A 22,851-nucleotide genomic window follows, 5' to 3' on the forward strand; every position below is an offset into this window, starting at 1 on the left:
GGCATCTGGATGGGTGTATGAATAGGAAGGGTTTGGAGGAATATGGTCCAGGTGTTGGCAGGTGGGACTAGATTGGGTTGGGATATCTGGTCGAAGGGTCTGTTTCCATTCTGTACATCCTTATGACCCTATGACTCTGTGTCACTCCGCCTCACAAACCAGTCATCCAGCCTATTGAGCTAACTACCTGTCTTTTCTTACCAAGTGGTGTATTGAGAATAGCTCGTTTCTGGCTTGGATGAACACTCTCTCAACCCGCCGGTGAGAATAATCAGCAGTGAGGCATTTATCAGTTCCCACTACTTGCATTGAGCGAGCAAAATGATTTTCAACAAGATCATTTTGGTTCCCAACAAAATCCAACTTAGTTGAAGTGTGTTTTCCTTGTGTTTTATTATGGGAAACTTATACGAAGGAAGTTTGTTGCTGAACTTGGGGCTTTTTTTGGCAAAGAATAGAGCATGTGTAGGCAGGTGGGATTAGATTGAAATGTCATCGTAGTCAGCATAGACATAGTGGGCTGAAGGGCCTGTCGCATGCTGTACTCTTCTATGTTTTGTAAAAGGCACAGGTGGAAATTTGATCAAAACGATGTCATTTTATTTTGATGTGTTAGTGGTAATTTGACATATTTAATATGAGCAGCCTATGTAAGATAATGAAAGCATTTCAATGGTAATCTTTTACAATTTACATTGTTTTTGCAATGTTACAACTGATGAATTGCTATAAATGGGATAGTTTAACAACTCATTCCTAGGTGTCTCCAGTGCATGGTTAGTCAATAATCCATAATATTTAAAAGTAGGAAAGTGAAAGAAACAGACATTCCTACAAAAATTAATTGTGTTTCTTTAATACAGGGAATTGCCAGTTGCCATATACATTTGCGTGTAATTGTTTCAGTTTAGTATTTTGCTAAATTACTCGATTGTAGCTGAAGTCATTACACCAAATGAGGTGCAATCATTTCACATTATTGATCTCGAAATGATTTCAACTTGCTAAATTTATGTATGTCCTCCATTAAGTTTTAAATTAGAAAAAGGAATTGCAAAAAAATGGATGGCAGAACCTTGCTAATATAATGCATAATTCAAGAACTCTGTGCTTATGTTCGTGGTTCTGAATAACTGTCTCAAGGAAAATGTAGAATTTCAGTGCCTTCTGCCGTTTGAACAGAGTGCTGTTATTGTCACACTAGTTGCTACTTTGTACCACCTCATGAGACCCTTGTAATTGAAAAGATGCAGAAAGATGGAGGGTGGATTGATATATGTGATGGAAATCAATGATCCACCTGCATTAACATTCTGTCCGTCCACCCATCCCTAGCTCCTCAAACGCTGACAGAAGTAATAACAATTGACCTTGGATGGTACAGACATCAAGTATCTTGACTTATGTTTTAAATTAAATCTTAATATATTCTGCAATGGATCTTTCTCTAGGAATGTGGTTCTCTGATTATTTACAAGCGTCGCCATAAGGTTGGGCACTTCCAGTGTTGGTGCCTTGTCGAATAAATATGTGTGTCTCAGAAAAAACCTTCACACTGGTGTTTGAAGACAGATCTCGCCAACTGATAACCGATAGCTGGGGAAGGAAACTGCAGGGGATGGGCACAGTTGAAATGGGGAACTTATTCAAGTTGATGAAGGCTTATGTTAGGATGTGATGACTCAGGACGCTTGAGAGTTACGAATTAGCCAGGAAAGATGGAAATAGAAAGCTAAGAAGGGGCCATGAGAAGTTGTTGGCAGATGGGATCAAGGAAAACCCTAAGGCTTTCTTTGGTATATCAGGAATAAAAGAATAACTAGAATAAGATTAGAGCCAATCAAGCGTAGTAGTGGGAAGTTTTGCGGGGAGTCAGAGGAGATAAGGGAAGTGCTAAATGAATACTTTTTGTCAGTATTCACACTAGAAAAAGACAATGTGGTCAAGCAGAATATGAGATGCAGGTTACTAGACTAGATGGGATTGAGGTGTGCATAAGGAGGAGGTATTAGTAATTCTGGAAAGTGTAAAAATAGATACGTCCTCTGGGCCAGACAGGACTTATCCTAGGATTCTCTGGGAAGCCAGGGAGGAGATTGCAGAGCCTTTAGCTTTGATCTTTTAACCCTACTGCGAATCCTCTTGCAAGGATGCCTGCCTTGAAGAGGTTTTCCTCCTCTCTCTACAAGAAAACCACCTATCCACTCCACTCTCTCCTCCCTGACCTATCACCTTCATCTCCTCCCCCACTCACCTATTGTACTCTATGCTACTTTCTCCCCACCCCCACCCTCCTCTAGCTTATCTCTCCATGCTTCAGGCTCTCTGCTTTTATTCCTGATGAAGGGCTTTTGCCCGAAAACTTGGATTTTGCTGCTCGTCGGATGCTGCCTGAATTGCTGTGCTCTTCCAGCACCACTGATCCAGAATTTATGTTGTCATTGTCTATTGGAATAATGCCGGAAGACTGGAGGATAGCAAATGTTGTCCCCTTGTTCAAGAAGGAGAGTATAGACAACCCTGTTAAACAAAGACCTGTGAGTCTTACTTTGGTTGTGGGTAAAGTGTTGGAAAGGATTCGAAGAGATAGGATTTATAATCATCTAGAAAGGAATAAGTTGGTTAGGGATAATCAACATGGTTTTGTAAGGGTAGGTCGTGCCTCACAAATCTTACTGAGTTCTTTGAGATGGTGACCAAACAGGTGGATGAGGGTAAAGCGGTTGATGTTGTGTATGGATTTCAGTAACGCGTTTGATAAGGTTCCCCATGGTAGGCTATTGCACAAAATATGGAGGCATGGGATTGAGGGTGATTTGGCGGTTTAGATCAGGCTGAATAGCATTAAATTAAGCATAGCTTTAAATTGAGTGGTGATAGATATAGGATTGATGTCAGAGGTAGTTTCTTTACTCAGAAAGTAGTAGGGGCGTGGAATGCACTACCTGCAACAGTAGGAGACTCTCCAACTTTAAGGGCATTTAAATGGTTATTGGATAGGCATATGGATGAGAATGGAATTGTGTAAGTTAGATGGGCTTCAGATTAGTTCCACAGGTCAGTGCAACATTGAGGGCCGAAGGGCTTGTACTGCGCTGGAATGTTCTATGTCTATGTTCTACCCAAAGGCAGCTGCTAATCCTAGGCCTCCCAAAGTAGGCGACAGGACCAACTGGTGTCTGGAGCTGACATACTGAAGTTGTAGTCTCTGAGGCAGCTGTGACCACTGTGCTTGGTCATCACTAGCAACCTTCCCATACACCCACCCCAAGTTGTTTTCCTCTGTTTCATTGAAGCCTGACCACAAACGGTGAGCTCAGTGACAATGAAAGCCAATATTGGATATTTCAAATTCAGACAACATCCAAATCACTGATGGAGCGTATTATTGTCATGGCAAGTGTTGCTTTACAATTCCGATTTAACCCTCTTGGTTTAATGTACACCAGCTGAAGTTACTCATAACTAAGTTAATGCTAGCAGTGACAAAAACATCTTGACCAATACTGACTGTCCCACTCATGGAAAGCATTCATTGAGAATTTGTACCTGCCAAATTTCCAAGAAAGAGAAACTCATGTTTGTGTAGCTGGGATCAACTTCCAGTCCAGATGGATTGTAATGCGAGGCATAAGTGGCTTAAAAAATCGATACCTTATCACCAGTCCAACCACAAAGATCCCCTTGAAGACCTTAAATAGAGTTCCACTGAAACCCTGCAGGGGCGGCACGGTGGCTCAGTGGTTAGCACAGCTGCCTCACAGCACCAGGGTCCCAGATTCGATTCCAACTTTGGGCGACTATCTGTGTGGAGTTTGCACATTCTCCCTGTGTCTGCGTGGGTTTCGTCCGGGTGTTCCAGTTTCCTCCCACAGTCCAAAGATGTGCAGGTCAGGTGAATTGGACTTGCTAAGTTGCCCATAGTGTTAGGTGCATTTATCAGAGGGAAATGGGTCTGGGTAGGTTACTCTTTGGAGGGTGGGTGTGGACTGGTTGGGCCGAAGGGCCTGTTTCCATACTGTAAGGAATCTAAAAGAGATCAATGTAGCTACTTATTCCACAAATAGAGTCATGGAGGTGAAAGATGGCTCAAAGTTATAATTTGGCCATAAATCCCAAATTATAGAAAGTATCTCACAAATCTTCCACTAAAGTCCCTTGTAGAAGGAACCATACTTCTCAGCTAAATGGATGACAAAACTTGACATCCTATTAGGAGCCTTTCTCGTCATCCAACAGCAGTAACGTCAACGAGTGAAGCTCAAACTCTTACACAGGACAGGAAGGAAAGTTCTGAAAAGTCAAAAGAGAGTTGTCACAATCAAATATGAGGCAGCAGAAACCGGTGATGCAGATGTGACAGCCATGATATTATATTTGAAATTTTGCATTGTTTGCTAATCACACAATGTTTCCTGAGTGAATAGATTACATCTCTCATATTCACATGGGTCTGAGAGGCGTCACAACACCAAGAGCAGTTGAGAAAAAGTTTTGTGTAGAATGTAATACATAGAAGGTCTGTGTCATCATTCAGCTTCATTGATAGAGGTGATGGCATCATGGTAATGTCACTGGACTTGTAATCAAGAGACCCAGGCTAAAGTTCTGGGAAAATGGGTTCATATCCCACCTGATGAAACTTCAGTTAACAAATCTGGAATTAAAAACTCAACAGGGATAGTGCCTTGAAGCCATAAGATATAAGAGCAGAAGTGACCCATACCCTATTCAATGGGATCATGGCTGATCTGATAGGCCTCAACTCCACTTTCCTGCCTTTTCCCCTTGACCCTTGATTCCCTCACTGATTAAAACTCTGTCTATCTCAGCCTTGGATTTACTTCATGACCCTGCCTCAACAGCCTCCTATGGTAAAAAGAATTCCACCAGTTTATTATTAGCCCTCAAGATAACTTGAGGCCTCAGGTGACTGACTGTGTGGAGTTTGCACGTTCTCCCCGCGTCTGCGTGGGTTTCCTCCGGGTGCTCCGGTATCCTCCCACAGTCCAAAAGATGTGCAGGTCAGGTGAATTGGCCATGCTAAATTGCCCGTAGTGTTAGGTAAGGGGTGCATGTAGGGGTATGGGTGGGTTGCGCTTCGGCGGGGCGGTGTGGACTTGTTGGGCTGAAGGGCCTGTTTCCATACTGTAAGTAATCTAATCTAATCTAATCCAATCTAATAACTGTGTTTTTGTCTCATAAGTTCATGTAGCATGAAATCATGCCCTTCGGCCCAACTCGTCCATGCTGACCATGTTTCCTCAACTCAACTGGTCCCATTTGCCTGCATTTGGCCCATATCCCTCTCAACCTTTCCTATTCATATACCTTTCCAAGTATATTTTGATTGTTGTAATTGTACTCACCTCCACCACTTCCTCTGGCAGTACATTCCATAAAACACACCACCCTCTGCATGAAAAAGTTGCTGCTCAGGTCCCTTTTAAATTTTCCCCCTCTCACCTTAACAGTATGCCCTCTAGTTTTGGACTCCCCCACTCTGAGGAAACTACCCTTGGCTATTCATCCTGTCCATGTCCCTCATGATTTTATAAACCTAAATATGGTCACTCCTCAGCCTCCCACGCTCCAGGGAAAAAGTCCCAGCCTATCCAGCCTTGCCTTATAAATCAAACCCTCCAGTCTAAGTGCATGTTTGAGTAAACATGCTACATTGGCAGTTTTCTAATCCTCTGGGACCTTTCCAGAATCTAGGTGTTCCTGGAAAATTCATACCAGCATGTTCACTACCTCTGTAGCTACTTCCCTTAATGGCCAAGCATCAATTGGTGTAAAGGTCCATCTGGTTCACTGATGGAAGGAAATCTGTTGTTCTTACCAGATCTGATCTAAGTGCGATTCCAGATACAGAGAGATGGGGAACCACCCTCTGAAATGGCTGAGCAAGCTACTCAATTCAAGGGCATTTAGGAATGGCTGTACCAGTGATGCTGATATGCCATAAAAGAAATTAAATCAATTAAGGAACGATGTTGTGTATAAAGCTGCAGCATTTTGGCATGCTACTAAATTCTTTAGTATCATTCAGAAATGACTCTTGTGTCTTCGTCTATTGAATTGCAATATGAAAACCCATCCTCTAGTCGATTCTTTTGATTTTGTGTAGTGTGATCAAATCAATGGGTTTAAATAACAATGACAAATGAGAGAAATTGTTTTTGATTATGCTAGTGCCCAATTAAACTGAAGGCACACAGGTCTGTCGAGCAACGAATGGTAAAGACAGCTCAAAAAATCCATTAGAACCATTTGGTCTTTTACTGCGTATTCTAAGTGTTGAACCCTGCTGTGATACAGATGAAAAAAAAAACAATTAATCCTGGATCTAGGAAGTTCAAACTAATCTTGAAATGGATGTGGTAAACCGAAACACTTGAGTAACTGCATTAGCGGAAGCATTTGCTTGGTTAGAACTGAAGATTGAAATGGTAACCACCACATTTAAATGTGAATTTGGGAGTTGGCTGCACTATAATTTACAGTCATTTGCTGTTGTAAATGTGGTTATTTACTGTGGAAATTTTTAGTTTCAACAGTGAGGGTGCTACCTTGGAATATCGAGAATTGCAGAGGCAGCTGAGTGAGTTGAAGGATACAAACATATGAAAGACCAGTTGATTCACTTCATGCTCCGGCAGATCTGTATTCTCCAGGGGCAGGTGAAAAAAAAGCAACATCTCTAAAGGAAAAGCCAACATGGGAAACTCTCCCCTAATGGCCTCAAAAGATCTCATCGACCTCCTGGTCTTGTTACCTCTTATTCTACTTACCTTCCAGGTGGTATGATCCCTTCGGTCCAACCAGTCCATACCGAACATAATCCCAAATTAATAGCCAGAGACCTTTCCCCAGGGCAGAATTGACTGGTACGAGAAGTCATAGTTTGAAGATATTAGGAGGAAGGTATAAAGGAGACATTGGAGGTAGGTTCTTTACTCACAGAGTTGTGAATGCATGCAATGCATTGCCAGCTGTGGTGGTGGAAGCCGACTGTTGGACATGCACATGGATAGCAATGAGTTGAGGGGTGCGTAGGTTAAGTTACTATATTTTACATTAGGATTAAATCGTGGCACAACATCGTGGGCCAAAAGACCTGTTCTGTGCTGTACATTTCTATGTTCTATGTTCTAAACCAGTGCCACCTGCCTGGGTCTGGCCCATACCCCTCCAAACCTTTCCTATTCATGTACTTATCTAAATCCACCACACAGCTGGAACCTCATTGCCAAGGCTCCCTACCCTCACCAAAAATAGGAATCCCTTGAAACCCAGTTTGTTTATATCCTTCCATAGGAACCCCACCTCTCTGTGTGACTCGATGCGAAGGAACTCATGGGTTGAATTTGAACAAGAGCAGGGCACTTTTCCCATGTGACCTGGCCAATGTTTGACTCTTGTCCAATATCTTTTTTGGGAAAATATACTTTATTCATAAGAAAAGGAAATCTCAAACACAGTTACTAAAGCAGTTCAAATCTATACAGATATTGTGTACAGAGAAGAAAACAAGTTTTGGGTTTGACTTCCTCAATTGTGGTGTGCAGTGAGAGAGGGACTCACTGAAAACCTTGTAGAGGGAGGAAGAGAGCTTCTTCAAGGAAGGCGCAAGAGGATTCGCAGTCGGTTAAAATCTTCTCGGAGAAAGTGAGGACTGCAGATGCTGGAGATCAGAGCTGAAAATGTGTTGCTGGAAAAGCGCAGCAGGTCAGGCAGCATCCAAGGAGCAGGAGAATCGACGTTTCGGGCATGAGCCCTTCTTCTTCCTGAAGAAATATGAGGGGGAGGGTGGGGGTGCTACGTAAGTGCAAGTCTTTCTCTGCTTACATTTATCATTATCACTTCTAATGATGATCATTAGAATCATTAGTTTATCATGTCGATGAAGGTGGGAAGTTACTGGGTTTGCACTATGTGCCATTGATTGTGCATGTATTACTGTAAGCTGGAAAAAAACCCATATGCAATGAATGGCTATTGAAGGAAAATCTCTTTCTCGGTCGAGATTAATGCAATTATTGTGAAGGGCCCAGGTAAACGCAACCACATTGTAATGAGGAATGTAATTTTAAAAAGTACTTTCGATAGAAAAGTTATTTTTGTCATGAGAAATTTCTGAGAAACAGAATGGTTTATGGATTTTCGTTCCCCCAAGAAGTATTTAGAGCATTTTATGGGGAAGTGGCAATAAAGCAGCAACATTACATTGCCTTGAGACTTCTGGTCATAAGATTAGCATTGATAATCTTATTGGAGAATCTCCTGGTGATGTTGCAAAAAACATCCGTCTGGATTTTCCGACGAGGACACTGTCTCCTCTGAAGTGTAGATATGGGTTGAGCATGGGAATCCTACAGAACCTCCATTGTAGCTGTCTTCAAAAGATTTTTGGAGGATATTGAAGATTCTGCTGGGCAATTCACCTCTGCCCGGTGCCCTCTAAAAGACACCATTGAAATCGTAGAATGCCCAGGTAGTTAAATAGATAGGTACTCCGGAAAACTAACTCCTGGGTAACTAGTAAACTGATCCACCAACTTAGCACACTGCCCCAAACTCCTTACACGCCCCAACCCTGTCACCCGACCCAATTCCCCTCGTCTCCCCCAAGGGCCTAAAACACCTCAGACTGCACCTGATAGCTCTCCACCGCCTCAGCCCCTACACCTATCCCAGCCCCCTCCGACCTATCCCAACACTCTGTCATTTACCTGCATTCCCCCACTGTCTATTCTCCTGGCACCCTTCTCACCTGGTACCCTAATCTCACGCTTATGTCACATACTTAGCATTTCCCGTGAGCTGTCAAAGTGACCATCTGCGATGCTGGACCCTATACTTTACAGGATACAGCAGCTGACTGCTGTGAATAAGGAGGCACAGTTTTCCTTCCCTGAATATCCTGCACTGCACGGGATCTGTTTCAGAATGGGCACTGACCGGAATCCCCTGTCAGATATGTCGAACATGCTGTTTGCACATTATAGAAGGAGCGGTGTGCTATCTGGGTGTAATTGTGGTTCCTGGGAAATCATTCATAAATGCACACTGAAATCCCTACTGTAAGGCAGATTTCAGTGAACACTATATTAGACTTCCCCTTTGTAAAGAGCCAAGGAGGGAATCCTACAGCCTTGCATTATTAAAGTTATTGGGAGCTTGGCTTGGACTATTGGTCCATTTTCTGTTAGGTAAGGTGGTAAGCTAAAGGAAGAACTCAGAAAGAAGGCTTGAAGTAATGACATGAAATTATTCATGAGCTTGATTTTCGCTATGGTCTAGCAGGAGTCCTGCAGTGCACCAGCACAAACATGGACAGTTATTTCCAACTCTTCACCATAGAGTGCTGATGAGGCTGGATCATTAAGTATAAATGATGTGAAGGTGCCGGTGTTGGACTGGGATGGATAAGGTCAGAAGTCACATGACATCAGGCTATAGTCCAACAGGTTGGGCGGCACGGTGGCACAGTGGTTAGCACTGCTGCCTCACAGCGCCAGAGACCTGGGTTCAATTCCCGCCTCAGGCGACTGACTGTGTGGAGTTTGCACGTTCTCCCCGTGTCTGCGTGGGTTTCCTCCGGGTGCTCCGGTTTCCTCCCACCATCCAAAAAAATGTGCAGGGTCAGGTGAATTGGCCATACTAAATTGCCCGTAGTGTTAGGTAAGGGGTAAATGTAGGGGTATGGGTGGGTTTCGCTTCGGCGGGTCGGTGTGGACTTGTTGGGCCGAAGGGCCTGTTTCCACACTGTAATCTAATCTAAAAAAGGTTTATTTGAAATTGCAAGCTTTTGGAGCACTGCTCCTTTGTCAGGCGAAGCGAGAGAGAATCACACAGACACAGAACTTCTAGGCAGACAGATCAAAAGATCATAGAAATGGTGTGACTGGAGTGTCGACAGGCTGAATAATAAGTCTCTGTGGGTGATCAAAAGTGTCAGATGAGACAGGGCTCTTGTGACACAGTGGTCTGGAGGGTTTTATTATGAGGAGAGGTTGGATAAACTCAGATTATTTTCACTGGAAAGACGGAGGCTGAAGGGTGACCTGATAGAGATCTACAAAATTATGAGCAGCATAGATAGGGTGGATAGACAGATAGGGTGGATAGACAGAGGCTTTTTCCCAAGATGGGTAGGTCAACTACAAGAAGGCACAGGTTCAAGGTGAGTGAGGGAAGGTTGAGGGGAGAAGTGCAGGAAAATTTTCCCCACAGAGGGAGGTGGGTGCCTGGAACGCACTGCCAGTGGAGGTGGTGGAAGCAGGTGTGTTAGCAAGGTTTAAGGCATATCTTGATTGACACATGAATGGGAGGTCAAGAAAGGTTCAGAAACTGCGCATGGGCAATAAGTAGCGGGTCTAAATAAGGATTAGGAATCGGCACAGGCTTGGTGGGCCAAAGGGCCTGTTCTTGTGCTGCATTGTAATGTGTTGTAATACCCCTGTCTCTGAGCCAGGAGATCCAGGTTCCAATTGCACCTGCCCTAGTGGTGTTTAATAACAATCTGAACAGGTTGATATCTATTCAAGGCTGAGATACAGATTTTTCATCAGTTGAGGAATGCACGGGCTATGGGAAAAGGCAGGCAAGTGAAGTTGAGGATTATCAGATCTCATTGAATGGCGGAGCAGACTCAGTGGGCTGAATGGCCTACGTCCCCTGATGTGTCCTATGGTTTTGTAGTTCAATGGCCTCCGGCTGGGTGCTGAAGTCAGTCTATGATTTTATAAATGATGTTCAGTGCAGACAGCTTACAGATCTCTGCTGTCTGTCTCTCCCCCTTTCTCCAATTACTGTGTTACATTTGCTGCTTTCCAACCCTCTTGGACCAGATAACATGTGACCTCTTAAAAGTTAGATATTTCACAAATGACTCAATAAATTGCCTTTCAATATGTGTGCAATAGTTCTTGCCTCCCATTGTCAGCCTGGGTCAATAAACTGGACTTGACTTGATATTTTTAACTGACAAAATTGTTGGAGAGAGCTTTCAATTACATCTGCATGTTCTGATCTGATGCAATTCTCTGAATTCAAAAAATCCATTAACATGATTTGAAGCATAGAAGGTTTTGACTTCTCATTGTGTGTGGATTTGGCTTTCCAGAGGACCACAAAGAAAAAAATAGGTGATTAGATTGTTAAAGTTTTTGTTTCAGACAAGACTGCCTCCGGCTTAGTGATTCTAAAAAGCCAAGTGTGAGCAGGAACATTCACAAGCAAAACTATGTGTGACTGTGCTTTCCTCATTGACTTAAAACAGAACACAGAAATTGCTTTCAATAGATTTATCGCAGTTAAAATTTCACTTTTACTCTATCGGTTTTGAGGTTCAAGGGATTTGTATAGCTACAGGAAGTTAATGTTTGCTGAAGTCAGCTAACTCACGATATAACCTTGTGGCAATCATAGCACAGAAAAAGCTCTTCAGCCCATCTAACTCATGTTGGTATTTATATTCCAAGCAAATCTACTCCTGTCTCATGCCATCAACATGGCTCTATTTCTTTCTCCCTCATGTGTTTGTTCAGTTTACCCCTGAGATCTACATTGTAAACCTTCTGTTTGGAGTAAAGAAGTTTAAACTGACTGATCTAATATTTTGCCAAACATTCTGTTTCTCTGACTCCTCAAGCAGACTGTCATTACATCTTACAGACTGTACTTTCAGCTGATTGTTCCCTATCCACTGCAGAATCACAGAGGCACAAAATTGTACAGCACAGAAACAGATCCTTCGGTCTAACCTGTCCATGTCGACTAGATATCTTAAACTGATCTAGTCCCATTTGCCAACATTACTGTAAGTAATCTAATCTAATTTTACCCATATCCCTTTAAGCACTTCCTATTCATGCCCATCCAGATGCCTCTTAAATGTTGTAACTGTACCAGTCTCCACCATTTCCTCTGGCAGCTCATTCCATACACGCACCACCCTCGGCATGAAAAAGGTGGCCCTTAGGTCTCTTTTAAATTTTTGCCCTCTCACTTTCAACCTATGTCCTCTAGTTTTGGACTCCCCTACCCTGGGGAAAATGTATTGTCGATTTACCCTATCCATGCCCCTCATGATTTAATAAACCTCTATAAGGTTATCCCTCAGCCTCCGATGCTCCAGGGAAAACAGTCCTAGTCGATTCAGCCTCTCCCTATAGCTCAAACCCTCCAACCATGACAACATCCTTGTAAATCTTCTCTGAACTCTTTAAAGTTTCACAACATATTTCCTATAGCAGGGAGACCAGCCTTATGAAACTGGAAGTTACACACAAATACGTGAAAACAATATAACTGGAAAGTGTTCCTTTACAAATGAAAGGAATTTCAGGGGGATGGTTGCTGCCCGGAAATATGGTGAGGATGTTAGCATCTAAAGGCGGTGAGAACAGTTTGGGTGCCTTTAACAAATCAAAACCTGTTAGTGAACAGTTGAGATCAGCCAACAAAGTAGCTAGCCTCCCTGTTTTTACAACCTGCCTGTTTAGATAACTTTAAGGACAGAAGCCAGTTTTGTTTCCCAGAATAGCTAATGTGTGACTCCACAAAAATATTCTTGCCTCTTACCTATTCTTTGGCATGATGTGGCAAGTGGTGTTTGGAATGAAGGGTGAGTAATAAATGGAGAACTTGTCAATAACAGGCAAAACCCAGTCATTGAGGAATAGAAACAACCCTAAAACCAGCCTACAGCCTGATTGACCACAACCTCTCAGTTCCCAACATCTCATGACTCTCCCCAACATTTTCAAGATCTCTGCGATCAGATGGCATGTTTCTTGGCTTCCCGTTCTTCTTTAACCTCCTATGTGTCATAGAATCGGAGTCATACAGCACAGAAACAGACCCTTAGGTCCAACCAGTCCATGCTGAACATAATCCCACACTAAACTAGTCCCACCTGCCTTCTCCTGGCCCATAACCCTCCAAACCTTTCCTGTTCAAGTACTTAGCGAAATATTTTTTAAAGTTTGTAATTGTGCCCACATCCATCACTTCCTCTGGAAGTTTATTCCACACACGAACCACCCTCTGTGTCAAGAATTTACTTTGTGTGTCCTTTTAAAATCTTTCTCCTCTTACCTTAAAAGTATGGCCTCTAGTGTGATTCCATGAATTACAAAGGAGTCTTGCCCACAGCAAGATGTTAAAAATAAATGCTGTAAATAATTTGTAAAATATCCTTCACCTTTTATATTGTTCGTCCTTTGGCAACAAGGGCAAGCTGTTTAAATGCACTAATGCTTCTCCGTTGACATGACTGACCTATACCCTGAACAGGGAAGAATTGCAGGACTGGAAACTATTTACTTCTGCAACCCCATATTCCGTAACAACGAGGAAGCTACTTACAGTAGCACATTGCCTTTAATGTGGAATGAAACGACCAATCCCCTGATTAAGAATATCGTTGACACTGAACCTCACAAGGAGATATCAGGACAGATGAACACAAACTTAGTCAAAACCTTGAGGAGAGAAAGGGGTGGGGAGGCAGTGGTTGGTTCAGGGAGGGATTTGCAGAGTCTGATACCCCAGGCAGCAGACCGTAGAACAGTCGAAATAGCAGAAATGTGGAAGAGGCCAGAACAGTTGGACCGCAGCGATTGTGGTAGATTCTCAGGCTTGGAGGGTGAGAGAGGGGTATTTTGAAGGTGAGGGGAGACAGGAGGCCGTGGAAGATTTCAAAGCAAAGATGATAATGAAGTAACTCCACAAAGGCCGTTATCTGTTCAACAAGTCACTCTTTATTCACAAGGGCATAGTACATGACACTGACCTAGCTCGCTCAGGGTCTGTTGTCAGAGTGAACAGGACCCCTGACATTTCTGCTTATACCTGTCAACCAGGGCTCCCTGATTGAACCAGGGTAACAGCCCCAATCAGGGAACTCATATTCAGTGAGGTCCACCTGGCTGACCTCATTCCAGTCACCAGAGAGAACTTTAACATTGAGGCATTGTCTGGTGCCAGTGCAGGTCAGCAAAAACCTGGGCATCCCCTTGCCTTGGGATTTGCTCCTCTTCCTCCTCTCCCGAGTGGGATTCTCCACAGTTTCCCTTGTGCTGAGGAATATCCCCCTACATTCCCACTTTCAGTCTCCAGTCCCTCAGTTTTAAAGGCTGGACACCTCCTCTTTTCCAATAGGAAATCTGTTGAAATGTTGTTTTTAAATTGTGCACCTCTTTTCAAATTGTCATGAACATTTGGATCCTTTAGTTGAGCTTTGAAGGATGGAGAATTCATCAGCTGGTGAACATCTGAAGCTAATTCATCAGCTGGTGAACATCTGAAGCTAATTTGCCGCGCTGCATTTGGAGATTTGGGAGAATTTCATGTTTGTGTAGAAGTCATTTTTAAAAATATTTCGATGTAGTTACACTAGTGCGTTTTCTTTTTGAAAGTCATATGATATTGATTTTAATAAAATTGCCCTTGATTCATTGTGGTGGTGTATTACAGATCTCTCAGGAAGTTTGTGTTGCTGTGGCAATGAACTCTTTTATATTCATGTTATAGCCTGGAGCTATGGATAGTGATGGTAGAGACTCCAATGTCCTTTGCACTTTGCGACTCACCAGGAAGTGTCGCTGGTTAAATACACACAAGACTGAGATGGAGAGATTTCTAATTGTTAGGAGGATCGAGGGTTATAGCTGAAAGGCAGGACACCGGAGTTGAGGATTATCAGATCAGCCATGATGTCATTGAATGGTATTGTGGACTCAGTGGGCTGAATGGCCACGTTTTGCCCCTGTGTTTTATGGACTCTCTCCTGCTCTCGCCATCTGTGTGCATTGGGAAGATTTGCAGATTAATGCTTTGACTGTCTGGCCATGTTATGAATGCATCTTCTTAAGACACTGAACCGTGAAGTGGGATTCAAACCTGGGGCCCCTGGCTCAGAGGCAGCAGCACTACCCATTGAACCCCAATTAATTCTGGTTGATAGTGCATAAATTTGAACTGCAATCTCATTATTGTCCAGCAGTGTTTGGTTGTTAGTCAGGTAGTGATGGCAGAAAAACTGGGCGAGTGGTGTCACCTCATATGCTATTGAGAAGTCATAACAGTTTTTCTTGAATGCAGTGAAAACTCCCTGAGTTGACGAGTGCGTGCATGTTCTATATTTTGAAACTCTGTCCAAACACAGCTTAAACTGATTGCACTGAGTGACTTTAATCTAACTCTGGTCTCTATGTTTTGCCTACTGTTGAATAAAGCAGCTTACTAACGGAATACAATAACACTTTGCCTGGCTTTAACTGGGCACACCATTGCAGAGATGACAGGAGATCAGGAGATCCAATCAGGATTTCGATCAGGTCTCATTGTTACATTCTCAGCTGGCAGATATAAGGTGATGAGAGTCAGCATCTCCGCATAAAACAAATCGGCAAGCAGAAAGGCAGATTATAAAAGGGAATTTGCAGTTTGAGGAATATTGATTGTCCAACTTTCATTTTTCCCATCTAACAACAGAAACTAATCGGCTTTGAAACACATTTGGCCGTTTTGCGAACCTGATAGGGGTGGCCAATGAAACAAACACAGAGACTGTTAGACAAACTCAGCAGATCTGGCGGTATTGGTGGAGAGAGAAACAGAGTTAATATTTCAAGTCCAGTGTAGACTTCTCTTTAGTGTCATACCAGACTCAACTTGTTAACACTATTTTTCTCTCTCCACAGATGCTGCCAGAACTGCTGAGTTTCTTCAGCATTCGTTGTGTTTGTTTCAGATTTGTAACATTCGCAGTATTTTGCTTTCATTTGAAGGATGATAAAAGTGCATCTTTCTTTTGGTTTCTGACTGAAGTTCTCTTTCTGCCTGCCCCTCCTGCACTCCTCTCATTCTGGTCTTATGTCCCTCCTTAATGTTTGGCTTGGTACTTGCACTTGGCTCCCTTACATAAATCTGTATGGTGGATACTGAAATTTTATTGGGTTTTTTTGTCAGACGTTGGATTGCATTTAGTCTTTATCTCTTCCTCCAGTTCCACTCCCAGTCATGGGTTTCTTTCTGAGGAAGATGAGAATCCTGACATGGAACTGTGAAAGTCAGCTTATATCTCCCTGTGTATGAACATACAGTTGACCGTTTTTGAATGCCAGTACTTGTGACCTGGTGAAGAGGCAAAATGTTCCAGAGCTCACTGTCTTCCTGGAGGATTCCAGAGTATTGTCAAGAAACTAATGTGATGCCCCTATTCAAGATGGGAGATTGACAGAAAGCAGGAAACGATAGGATGGTTAATCTAGCTCTGTTGGTAGGAAAATACTAGAGTCCATTACTAAAGAAGAAATGGCAGCACTTTTAAAGTAGGGATGTCATGTTACAACTGCACAGGGTGTGGGTGCAGCTGCACCTGGAGTAGTGCACATAGTTTTGGTCTCCTGTATTTCATAGAATCCCTACAGTGTGGAAATAGGCCACTCAGCCCATTGCGTCCACATTGGCCCTCTGAAGAGCATCCCACACAGACCCATCCCCACTGCCCTATTTCTGGGACATGACCCCTGTAACCATGGCCAATCCAGCTAACCTGTTCATTTTTGGGAAGAAACCGGAGCGCCCGAAGGAAACCCACGCAGACATGGGGAGAATGTGCAAATTCCACACAAACAGTCGTCCGAGGCTGGAATCGAGCCTGCGTCCCTGGCGCTGTGAGGCAGCAGTGCTAACCACTGAGCCACCGTGCTGCCCTTAAAGAAGGATATGTTGGCATCGGAGGCGGTTCAAAAGAGATTCACGAGATCCATGGTTCCTGGGATGAAGGGATTGACTTATGATTAGATTCCTTACAATGTGGAAACAGGCCCTTTGGCCCAACAAGTCCACACCAACCCTCCGAAGAGTAATCCATCCAAACCCATTTCCCTTTGACTAATACACCTAACACTATGGGCAATTTAGCATGGCCAATTCACCTGATGTGCACATCTTTGAATTGTGGGAGGAAACCAGAGCACCCAGAGGAAACCCACGCAGAAACGGAGCGAATGTGCACACTCCACATAGACAGTTGCCCAAGGCTGGAATCAAACCTGGTCCCTGTGAGGCAGCAGTGCTCAGGAACAGCTGAACAGGTTAGGCCTTTAATTCATTAGAATTTAGGAGAATGAGGGGTGATCTTATTGAAGCATATAATATTCTGAGGGGGCTTTGACAGGGTAGATGTTGAGAAATTATTTCCACTAGCGGGGAGTCTCAAACTAGCAAGACATAATTGCAGAAAGAAGGGGACACCCTTTTAAAACTAAGATGTGAAGGAATTTCTTCTCCTGAAGAGTTGTGAATATCTGAGATTCTCTACCCCAGAGAATTGTGGAAGTCGATCACTGAAAATATTAAAACAGGAGGGAGATATGTTTGTGAAATATCAATGCGTTGAGGGCTATAAAGAGACAATACAAGAAAGGAATTGAGGCCTGTGGCAGATCTTATGGAAAGGCAGGAGAGGCTTGAGGGGCTGAATGGCCTACTCCTGTACCTATTACATATGTTCTTATTCAGGATAGTACAGTGTTTGTTGTGTTAATCTGTGAAATATAATCACCAGTTTTGGTTGCACGGCGTGTATTGAGAAATGCGATACATCGGTAGATTGATTACAAACACCCAAAATGTCTACAAACCCCTGCAGAGGTCAAGTTTCTGCAAAGTGCCTTGAGTCATTTTTGAATTTCTCTTGTTCAGCAGGCTTCATTGCTATGCAGTCGTAGGGGTGTAGGATGTAGAATGGTGTTGGACATAGCTGCTTCTGTAAGCAAATGACATGACTAATGCATATAATTTTAATTGATGTTTGAGTTTAATTGCAGCTCTCTGTAAAATAAGTAAATGTTAGAGAGAGACTGTGATGTTCAGGTAAAGATTGGGCATTACTGACACAGTGACTTAATTTGCATTGCAATGATGGGAATCATATTCTAAAAATGGTATTGTGCCCCTGGAGATGAGACAAAATGATTTTACACTTTTGACCCTTTTTTGAGCATGAAATGACAATTATTTAAATGCTGTATGTTTAAAAGTTGATGGATTTGTTTGGACTGACTGTATGAGTTCCTTGAACATTCTGATTTGAGTGTAACTTTGATCTTTTAGTTTCTAAGTAAGCTGTTAGCTGTCTTTAAAAAATAAATGAAGATACTAGTGGTGTTCTTCTTTGACCTTGCTCCCTTAAGAAAATCAGAAGCTTTGAGGCTATTTTTGGTTTCTAAAAGCTGCCTAATATTTTCATAAAAATGTGTTTTCATTTCTCAAATGTCATTTCTGCACTTAGATTGGGAACCAAAAAAATACCTGTTAAATGTAAAAGCAAAATGCAGCATATATGGGGATTTGAAAGTCATTCTAAATAACATGTTACAGAATATTACAGGTAAAGAGCTGGATGAATTTTCTTGTTGGTTCAAATTGCGTTATAATTTTAACCTAGGCATTTTGTTTTTTAGTTTTCCTTGCCCAGTGTTTTCCTTGTGAGCAGGTCTCTATCAGAAGGATGTGAAACTTGAAAGGGTTCAGAAAAGATTGGAGGATTTGAGCTGTAGGGAGAGGCTGAACAGGCTGGGGCTGTTTTCCCTGGAGCGTCAGAGGCTGAGGGGTGATTTCATAGAGGTTTATAAAATCATGAGAAGCACGGATAGGATAAATAGACAAAATCTTTTCCCTGGGGTCGGGGAGTCCAGAACTAGAGGACATAGGTTTAGGATGAGAGGGGAAAGATATAAAAGAGACCTAAGGGGCAACTTTCTCAGGTGGAGGGTGGTACGTGTATGGAGTAAGTTGCCAGAGGATGTGGTGGAGGCTGGTACAATTGCAACATTTAAAAGGCATTTGGATGGGTATATGATTCGGAAGGGTTTGGAGAGACATGGGTTGGGTGCTGGCAGGTGAGACTAGATTGAGTTGGGATATCTGGTTGGCATGGACGGGTTGGACCAAAGGGTCTGTTTCCATGCTGTACATCTCTATGACTCTATGACTTTGTTGAAATTGTAGTTTGGGAGATTTCGTACAAACATGTCGACGTATTCTTTTTCTATTTGTGTACAGTACGATTTCACCCCAATTTAAGACTTTTGCCTCAAGCGTGTAGTTCCAACATCATTAAAGAACCTCAATACTGTCCCACTTTCTTGGTGCCACATCCACCATCTTCAGCATTCATTCCCTGAACCATTGATGCACAAAGTCAGAAGTCGCACCGCACCTGGTTTATTTGAAATCACAAGCTTTCAGAGCACAGCTCCTTCTTCAGGTTCACTTCCAAAAGCTTTGTGATTTCAAATAAATCTATTGGGCTATAACCTGCTGTCATAGAACATAGAACAATGCAGTACAGTACAGGCCCTTGATGTTTTGCCCACCTTTTATCCTGCAAAGATCAAACTCACCTACATACCCTTCATTTTACTATCATTCATCTGCCTATCCAAGAGTCACTTAAATGTCCCTAATGTCTCTGACTCTACTACTACTGCTGGCAGTGCATTCCACGCACCCACCACTCTCTGCGTGAAGAACCTACCTCTGTCATCTCCCCTAAGCCTTCCTCCAGTCATCTTAAAATTATGCCCCCTCATGATAGCCATTTCTGCCCTGGGAAAAGGTCTCTGATATTCTTGAAAGGGTTCAGAAAAGATTTACAAGGATGTTGCCAGGGTTGGAGAATTGAGCTATCGGGAGAGATTGAATAGGCTCGGACTATTTTCCCTGGAGGGTCGCAGGCTGAGGTATAGAGGTTTATAAAATCATGAGGGGCATGGATAGGATAAATAGACAAAGTCTTTTCCCTGGGGTGAGGGAGTCCAGAACTAGAGGGCATAGGTTGAAGGCGAGAGGGGAAAGATATAAAAGAGACCTAAGAGGCAACTTTTTCATGCAACATTTAAAAGGCATCTGTATGGGTAAATGAATAGGAAGGGTTTGGAGGGATATGGGTTGGGTGCTGGCAGGTGGGACTAGATTGGGTTGGGATATCTGATCGGCATGGATGAGTTGAACCGAAGGGTCTGTGTCTGTGTTGTACATCTCTGTGACTCTATTCATTCTATCTATGTCTCTCATCATCTTGTACCTCTCTATCAAAACACCTCTCACCCTTCTTCACTACAATGAGAAAAGCCCAAGGTCCCTCAACCTTTCTTCATGAGACAGTCCAGGCAGCATCCTGGTAAATCTCCTCTGTACCCTCTATAAAGCTTCCATATCCTTCCTAAAATGAGGCAACCAGAACTGAACACATTATTCCAAGTGTGGTCTAACCAGTGCTCTATAGAGCTGCAGCGTAATCACACAGCTCTTAAACTCAATCCCCCTGCTAATGAAAGCCAACACACTGTATGCCTTCTTAATTACCCTATTTACTTGGGTGGCAACTTTGAGGGATCTATGGACATGGACCCCGAGATCCCTCTGTTCCTCCACATTGCCAAGAAACCTGCCTTTAGCCCTGCATTCAAACTCAACCTTCCGAAGTGAATGACTTAACAATTTTCCTGGTTGTACTCCATCTGCCACTCATCAGCCCAGTTCTGCGACCTGTCAATGTCCCATTGCAACCTACAACAGCCCTCCACACTATCCACAACTGCACCAACCTTCATGTTATCGGCAACGTAGTAACCCACCCTTCCACCTCCTCATCAAGTCATTTATAAAAATCACAAAGAGCAGAGGTCCCAGAACTAATCCCTGCGGAACCCCCTGGTCATTGAGCTCCAGGTTGAATATGTTCCATCTCCCATCACCGTCTATCTTTTATGGGGCAGCCAATTCCGAATCTCGACAGCTAGATTTCCCTGTATCCCATGCCTCCTTACTTTCTGAATGAACCTACCACAGGGAACCTTATCAAGCACCTTGCTAAAATCCATGTACACCACACTCACTGCTCTACTTTCATCAATGTGTTTTGTCATATCCTCAAAGACTAAATCCAACCAGCACCTCTGCATCATTGCACAGTGGCAGCAACCTCTTCCTCCAACTGTCGTGTTGCCATGGTCTGGTGATGGAGGAGTCCAAGGACCTGCATGTCCTTGGTGGAGTGGGAGGGGGAGTTGTAGTGTTGGGCCACGGGGTGGTTGGGTTGGTTGGTCTGGGTGTCCCAGAGGTGTTCTCTGAAACGTTCTGCAAGTAGGCGGCCTGTCTCCCCAATATAGAGGAGGCCACATCGGGTGCAGCAGATGCAATAGATGGGACCTTGGAGGGAAGTAAGGGGGGAGGTGTGGGCGCAAGTTTTGCATTTCTTGCGGTTGCAGGGGAAGGTGCCGGAAGTGGAGGTTGGGTTGGTGGGGGGTGTGGACCTGACGAGGGAGTCACGGAGGGAGTGGTCTTTTCAGAACGCTGATAGGGGAGGGGAGGGAAATATATCCCTGGTGGTGGGGTCCGTTTGGAGGTGGCGGAAATGACGGCGGATGATACTCTGTACATGGAGGTTGGTGGGGTGGTAGGTGAGGACCAGTGGGGTTCTGACCTGGTGGCGGTTGGAGGGACGGGGCTCAAGGGCGGAGGAGCGGGAAGTGGAGGAGATGCGGTGGAGGGCATCATCGACCACGTCTGGGGGGGAAATTGTGGTCCTTGAAGAAGGAGGCCATCTGGGTTGTACGGTTTTGGAACTGGTCCTCCTGGGAGCAGATGCGGCGGAGACGAAGGAATTGGGAATATGGGATGGTATTTTTACAGGGGGCAGGGTGGGAGGAGGTGTAGTCTAGGTAGCTGTGGGAGTCGGTCGGTTTATAGTAAATGTCCGTGTTGATTCGGTCACCCGAGATAGAAATGGAAAGGTCTAGGAAGGGGAGGGAGGAGTCTGAGACGGTCCAGGTGAATTTGAGGTCAGGGTGGAAGGTGTTGGTAAAGTGGATGAACTGTTCAACCTCCTCGTGGGAGCACGAGGCAGCGCCGATACAGTCATCGATGTAGCGGAGGAAAAGGTGGGGGATGGGGCCAGTGTAGCTGCGGAAGATGGACTGTTCCACATGTCCTACGAGGAGGCAGGCAAGGACCGCAATTTCCCCCCAGACGTGGTCGACGATGCCCTCCACCGCATCTCTTCCACTTCCCGCTCCTCCGCCCTTGAGCCCCGCCCCTCCAACTGCCACCAAGACAGAACCCCACAGAACCCCACTATATCCTATGAGTGACACTTGGTGGCACAAGGAGCAGACATGTTCGCTCGTAAATACAGTAACATATATTCACAGAAAAAATTAATGATCCAATTGTAATGAAACAATATATTGCATGATAGAATTAATATGTTCAACTGAAAAAGAATTTTTGTTTTGTATTGTGCATGTGTGTGCACATGCAATGAGGAAATGTCAGCAAGCAGATCCTTAAATAATAGCACTTGTTTTAGTAACTCAAGGCATAGTGTTGGGCTGGAGTCACATGTTGGCCAGATGTGGGTTTCAGGATTGGAAGTCTCTTCCTTGAGTGTTATTGGCTTTTTATGCCAATCCAGTAGCTTCCACTTCCACTTTATTTAATCTGATGCCAGAACACAGATGACTGAATTTACAGAAGTCAATTTTGAAACTTGTCACAATGTGATTCAACCATATGGTCAAAAACCACTGGGCCTGAGGACAGACATTATGGCTGATGTTCCACTGCACGGGGGGAGGGGGGTGCTGCACTGTTGGAAGAGCCTTTTTCTGATGAGACATTAATTGAGTTCCCATCTGCCTGCTTGGTTGGATGAAAAACATTCCATGTTTTCAAAGACGAGCAGGAGTTTATCCCAGTGTCCTACAATAAGCCAGCATGGTGGCTCAGTGGTTAGCACTGCTACCTCTCAGCGCCAGGGATGTG

At 43.8% G+C, this 22,851-nt stretch overlaps 1 protein-coding gene across 3 annotated transcripts in view; it reads left to right on the forward strand.

Annotated features, from left to right (window-relative positions):
• The window catches only part of macrod2 (mono-ADP ribosylhydrolase 2), a 946,626-nt gene that overhangs the window by 197,240 nt on the left and 726,535 nt on the right, over positions 1-22,851 (forward strand). The gene's annotated exons all lie outside the window — the stretch shown is intronic.

This window comes from Chiloscyllium plagiosum, unplaced genomic scaffold (genome assembly GCF_037043375.1).
Source record: "Chiloscyllium plagiosum isolate Xiang-an unplaced genomic scaffold, Cpla_swu_hap1 HiC_scaffold_10, whole genome shotgun sequence".
NCBI classification, from domain to species: Eukaryota; Metazoa; Chordata; class Chondrichthyes; order Orectolobiformes; family Hemiscylliidae; genus Chiloscyllium; species Chiloscyllium plagiosum.